Here is a 6,000-nt window from a genome sequence, read left to right as displayed (position 1 = left end):
GTTCCCTGGTCATCATCTCTGGGTCCTGTTCAGCTGGAGCCTAATGTTCCCTGGTCATTATCTCTGGGTCCTGTTCAGTGGGAGCCTAATGTTCCCTGGTCATCATCTCCTGTTCAGTGGGAGCCTAATGTTCCCTGGTCATTATCTCTGGGTCCTGTTCAGTGGGAGCCTAATGTTCCCTGGTCATCATCTCTGGGTCCTGTTCAGTGGGAGCCTAATGTTCCCTGGTCATCATCTCCTGTTCAGTGGGAGGCTAATGTTCCCTGGTCATTATCTCTGGGTCCTGTTCAGTGGGAGCCTAATGTTCCCTGGTCATTATCTCTGGGTCCTGTTCAGTGAGAGCCTAATGTTCCCTGGTCATCATCTCCTGTTCAGTGGGAGGCTAATGTTCCCTGGTCATTATCTCTGGGTCGTGTTCAGTGGGAGCCTAATGTTCCCTGGTCATTATCTCTGGGTCCTGTTCAGTGGAAGCCTAATGTTCCCTGGTCATCATCTCTGGGTCCTGTTCAGCGGGAGCCTAATGTTCCCTGGTCATCATCTCTGGGTCCTGTTCAGCGGGAGCCTAATGTTCCCTGGTTATCATCTCTGGGTCCTGTTCAGCGGGAGCCTAATGTTCCCTGGTTATCATCTCTGGGTCCTGTTCAGTGGGAGCCTAATGTTTTCTGGTCATCATCTCTGGGTCCTGTTCAGTGGGAGCCTAATGTTCCCTGGTCATCATCTCTGGGTCCTGTTCAGTGGGAGCCTAATGTTCGCTGGTCATCATCTCTGGGTCCTGTTCAGCGGGAGCCTAATGTTCCCTGGTCATCATCTCCTGTTCAGTGGAGGCCTAATGTTCCCTGGTCATCATCTCTGGGTCCTGTTCAGTGGGAGCCTAATGTTCCCTGGTCATCATCTCTGGGTCCTGTTCAGTGGGAGCCTAATGTTCCCTGGTCATCATCTCTGGGTCCTGTTCAGTGGGAGCCTAATGTTCCCTGGTCATGATTTGCTGTTCAGTGGGAGCCTAATGTTCCCTGGTCATCATCTCCTGTTCAGTGGGAGCCTAATGTTCCCTGGTCATTGTCTCCTGTTCAGTGGGAGCCTAATGTTCCCTGGTCATCATCTCTGGGTCCTGTTCAGTGGGAGCCTACTGTTCCCTGGTCATTATCTCCTGTTCAGTGGGAGCCTAATGTTCCCTGGTCATCATCTCTGGGTCCTGTTCAGCTGGGAGCCTAATGTTCCCTGGTCATCATCTCCTGTTCAGTGGGAGCCTAATGTTCCCTGGTCATCATCTCTGGGTCCTGTTCAGTGGGAGCCTACTGTTCCCTGGTCATCATCTCTCCTGTTCAGTGGGAGCCTAATGTTCCCTGGTCATCATCTCTGGTCCTGTTCAGTGGGAGCCTACTGTTCCCTGGTCATTATCTCCTGTTCAGTGGGAGCCTAATGTTCCCTGGTCATCATCTCCTGTTCAGTGGGAGCCTAATGTTCCCTGGTCATTATCTCTGGGTCCTGTTCAGCAGGAGCCTAATGTTCCCTGGTCATTATCTCTGGGTCCTGTTCAGTGGGAGGCTAATGTTCCCTGGTCATCATCTCCTGTTCAGTGGGAGCCTAATGTTCCCTGGTCATAATCTCCTGTTCAGTGGGAGCCTAATGTTCCCTGGTCATCATCTCCTGTTCAGTGGGAGGCTAATGTTCCCTGGTCATCATCTCCTGTTCAGTGGGAGCCTAATGTTCCCTGGTCATCATCTCCTGTTCAGTGGGAGCCTAATGTTCCCTGGTCATAATCTCCTGTTCAGTGGGAGCCTAATGTTCCCTGGTCATTATCTCTGGGTCCTGTTCAGTGGGAGCCTAATGTTCCCTGGTCATAATCTCCTGTTCAGTGGGAGCCTAATGTTCCCTGGTCATCTCTGGGTCCTGTTCAGTGGGAGGCTAATGTTCCCTGGTCATTATCTCTAGGTCCTGTTCAGTGGGAGGCTAATGTTCCCTGAGATCATTATCTCTGGGTCCTGTTCAGTGGGAGCCTAATGTTCCCTGGTCATCATCTCTGGGTCTGTTCAGTGGGAGGTTCCCTGTCATCTCTGGGCCCTGTTCAGTGTTCCCTGGTCATTATCTCTGGGTCCTGTTCAGTGGGAGCCTAATGTTCCCTGGTCATCATCTCCTGTTCAGTGGAGGCCTAATGTTCCCTGGTCATTATCTCTGGGTCCTGTTCAGTGGGAGCCTAATGTTCCCTGGTCATTATCTCCTGTTCAGTGGGAGCCTAATGGTCCCTGGGTCAATGTTCCCCTGGTCATTATCTCTGGGTCCTGTTCGGTGGGAGCCTAATGTTCCCTGGTCATCATCTCCCTGTTCAATGTGGTCAGGCACTAAATGTTCCCTGGTCATCTCTGGTCAGTTATGTCTCTGGTCTGGGTCCTGTTCAGTGGGGAGCCTAATGTTCCCTGGTTATCATCTATCCTCAGGGGTCCTGTTCTCTCTGCGGTGAGCCTAATGTTCCCCTGGTCATCATGTTCTCTGGGTCCTGTTCATCTCTGGTTCCTGAGCCTAATGTTCCTGGTCATCATCTCTGGGTCCTTTCAGCAGGAGCTAATGTTCCCTGGTCATTATCTCTGGGTCCTGTTCAGTGGGAGCCTAATGTTCCCCTGGTCATCATCTCTGGGTCTTGTTCACTGGGAGCCTAATGTTCCCTGGTCATTATCTCTGGGTCCTGTTCAGTGGGAGCCTAATGTTCCCTGGTCATCATCTCTGGGTCTTGTTCACTGGGGAGCCTAATGTTCCCATGGTCATTAAATGTTCTCTGGGTCCTTTTCAAATGTTCCTGGTCATAATCTTTGGGTCCCAGTGGAGCCTATGTTCCCTGGTCATCATCTCTGGGTCCTGTTCAGTGGGAGCCTAATGTTCCTGGTCATCATCTCTGGGTCCTGTTCAGTGGGAGCCTTAATGTTCCCTGGTCATCATCTCTGGGTCCTTTTCAGTGGGAGCCTAAATGTTCCCTGGTCTTAATCTTGGGTCCTTTTCATAATGTTCCCCTTTGGGTCCTGTTCAGTGAGCCTAATGTTCCCTGGTCATCTCTGGGTCTCAGCCTAAATGTTCCCTGGTCATAATGACCTTTTCAGAGCCTAACGGGTCATAATGACTGAAACAGGGAAGGGACTTCCTGGATTTGTCTCATAATCATTTTATGTTTAAAAAAAGTTTTCCATTGTATAACCTAATGAACTGTTAAGAATCCTTCCTGAGCTGTTGATACTTACCCACAATACCTTTGACGGGATTGACAGAGCTCAGCATGGCTTTAAAGACATCCACCATAGCCTTGTCTCTCAGGATGGTCTTCTGGAACACCGACAGGAAGTTCTAATGGAACCAAAACAAAACCCCTGTCGTGTTACGGAACCTTGAAGGGGAAGCAACTAACAAACTGCACCACTTGAATGATTCTAAATTACAAATCAAATGTATTTATAAAGCCCTTTGTACATCAGCTGATATCTCAAAGTGCTGTACAGAAACCCAGCCTAAAACCCCCAAACAGCAAGCAATGCAGGTGCAGAAGCACGGTGGCTAGGAAAACTCCCTAGAAAGGCCAGAACCTAGGAAGAAACCTAGAGAGGAACCAGGCTATGAGGGTGGAGATTATAAACCTAGAGAGGAACCAGGCTATGAGGGGTGGAGATTATAAACCTAGAGAGGAACCAGGCTATCAGGGGTGGAGAATATAAACCGTAAGAGAGGAACCAGGCTATCAGGTGGAGATTATAAACCTAGAGAGGAACCAGGCTATATAGATTATAAACCTAGAGAGGAACCAGGCTATGAGGTGGAGATTATAAACCTGAGAGGACCAGGCTATGAGGTGGAGATTATAAACCTAGAGAGGAACCAGGCTATGAGGGGTGGAGATTATAAACCTAGAGAGGACCCAGGCTATGAGGGGTGGAGATTATAAACCTAGAGAGGAAGCAGGCTATGAGGGTGGAGATTATAAACCTAGAGAGGAAGCAGGCTATGAGGGGGTGGAGATTATAAACCTAGAGAGGACCCAGGCTATGAGGGGTGGAGATTATAAACCTAGAGAGGAAGCAGGCTATGAGGGGTGGAGATTATAAACCTAGAGAGGAACCAGGCTATGAGGGGTGGAGATTATAAACCTAGAGAGGAACCAGGCTATGAGGGTGGAGATTATAAACCTAGAGGAACCAGGCTATGAGGGGTGGAGATTATAAACCTAGAGAGAACCAGGCTATGAGGGGTGGAGATTATAAACCTAGAAGAGGAACAGGCTATGAGGGGTGGAGATTATAAACCTAGAGAGGAACCAGGCTATCAGGGGTGGAGATTATAACCTAGAGAGGAACCAGGCTAAGCAGGCTATGAGGGGTGGAGATTATAAACCTGAGAGGACCCAGGCTATCAGGGGTGGAGATTATAAAACCGAGAGGAACCAGGCTATGAGGGGTGGAGATTATAAACCTAGAGGAACCAGGCTGAGGGGTGGAGATTATAAACCTAGAGGACCCAGGCTATGAGGGGTGGAGATTATAAACCTAGAGAGGAAGCAGGCTATGAGGGGTGGAGATTATAAACCTAGAGGAACCAGGCTATGAGGGGTGGGAGATTATAAACCTGAGAGGAACCAGGCCATGCTGAGAGGGGCTGGGGGTGTGGAGATTATAAACCTAGAGAGGAAGCAGGCTATGAGGGGTGGAGATTATAAACCTAGAGAGGAACCAGGCTATGAGGGGTGGAGATTATAAACCTAGAGAGGAAGCAGGCTATGAGGGGTGGAGATTATAAACCTAGAGAGGAACCAGGCTATGAGGGTGGAGATTATAAACCTAGAGAGGAACCAGGCTATGAGGGGTGGAGATTATAAACCTAGAGAGGAACCAGGCTATGAGGGTGGAGATTATAAACCTAGAGAGGACCCAGGCTAAGAGGGGTGGAGATTATAAACCTAGAGAGGACCCAGGCTATGTGGGTGGAGATTATAAACCTAGAGAGGAACCAGGCCAGAGGTGGAGATTATAAACCTAGAGAGGAAGCAGGTTGCTATGAGGGGTGGAGATTATAAACCCAGAGAGGAACCAGGCTATGAGGTGGAGATTATAAACCTAGAGAGGAAGCAGGCTATGAGGGGTGGAGATTATAAACCAGAGAGGAAGCAGGCTATGAGGGGTGGAGATTATAAACCTAGAGAGGAACCAGGCTATGAGGGGTGGAGATTATAAACCGAGAGAGGAACCAGGCTAAGGAGGGGTGGAGATTATAAACCTAGAGAGGAACCAGGCTATGAGGGGGTGGAGATTATAAACCCAGAGAGGAACCAGGCTATGAGGGGTGGAGATTATAAAACCTAGAGAGGAACCAGGCTATGTGGGTGGAGATTATAAAAACCTAGAGAGGAACCAGGCTAAAACAGGAGACAGTCACACTGCACTATGTGCTTGTTGAATGATAAGGACTGGCGTTGTCTGACAGAAAGTGAAGCTACGTGGCCTCCCGGGTGGCGCAGTGGTTAAGTGGCGCTGTACTGCAGCGCCAGCTGTGCCACCAGAGACTCTGGGTTCGTGCCCAGGCTCTGGTCGTAACCCGGCTGCGACCGGAGGCCCGTGGGGCGACACACAACTGGCCTAGCGTCACCCGGGTCAGGGAGGGCTACGATGGGAAATCCGTGTCTATGAGCGCACCAGATTATAAACCTAGGAGGAACCAGGCGAGGGGTGGAGATTATAAACCTAGAGGTTGCCAGGTGCAGGGGTGGAGATTATAAACCGAGAGGTGCGGCTGGAGACTTAAACCAGGCTGGGATGAGGGGTGGAGATTATAAAACCTAGAGGAGGAACCAGGCTATGAGGGGTGGAGATTATAAACCTCCCGAGGAACCAGGCTATGAGGGGTGGAGATTATAAACCTAGAGGAGGAACCAGATAGTAGCTATAAACCAATTGGAACCAGCTATTGGGGGTGGAGATTATAAACCTAGAGAAAAAAAGGCTTAAAAAAGTGAAGCTACGAGAGGAACCA

The 6,000-nt window shown here is 49.7% G+C and overlaps 1 pseudogene; it reads right to left on the bottom strand.

The window, feature by feature from the left end:
• Positions 1–3,227: 3,227 nt before the first annotated feature.
• LOC127922406 (WASH complex subunit 5-like) overlaps positions 3,228–6,000 on the bottom strand; it is a 39,568-nt pseudogene continuing 36,795 nt past the window's right edge.

Source organism: Oncorhynchus keta, unplaced genomic scaffold (genome assembly GCF_023373465.1).
Source record: "Oncorhynchus keta strain PuntledgeMale-10-30-2019 unplaced genomic scaffold, Oket_V2 Un_contig_25596_pilon_pilon, whole genome shotgun sequence".
NCBI lineage: Eukaryota > Metazoa > Chordata > Actinopteri > Salmoniformes > Salmonidae > Oncorhynchus > Oncorhynchus keta.
Note: the sequence above shows the minus strand (reverse complement) of the source record. Positions and strands in the feature narration are given on the sequence as shown.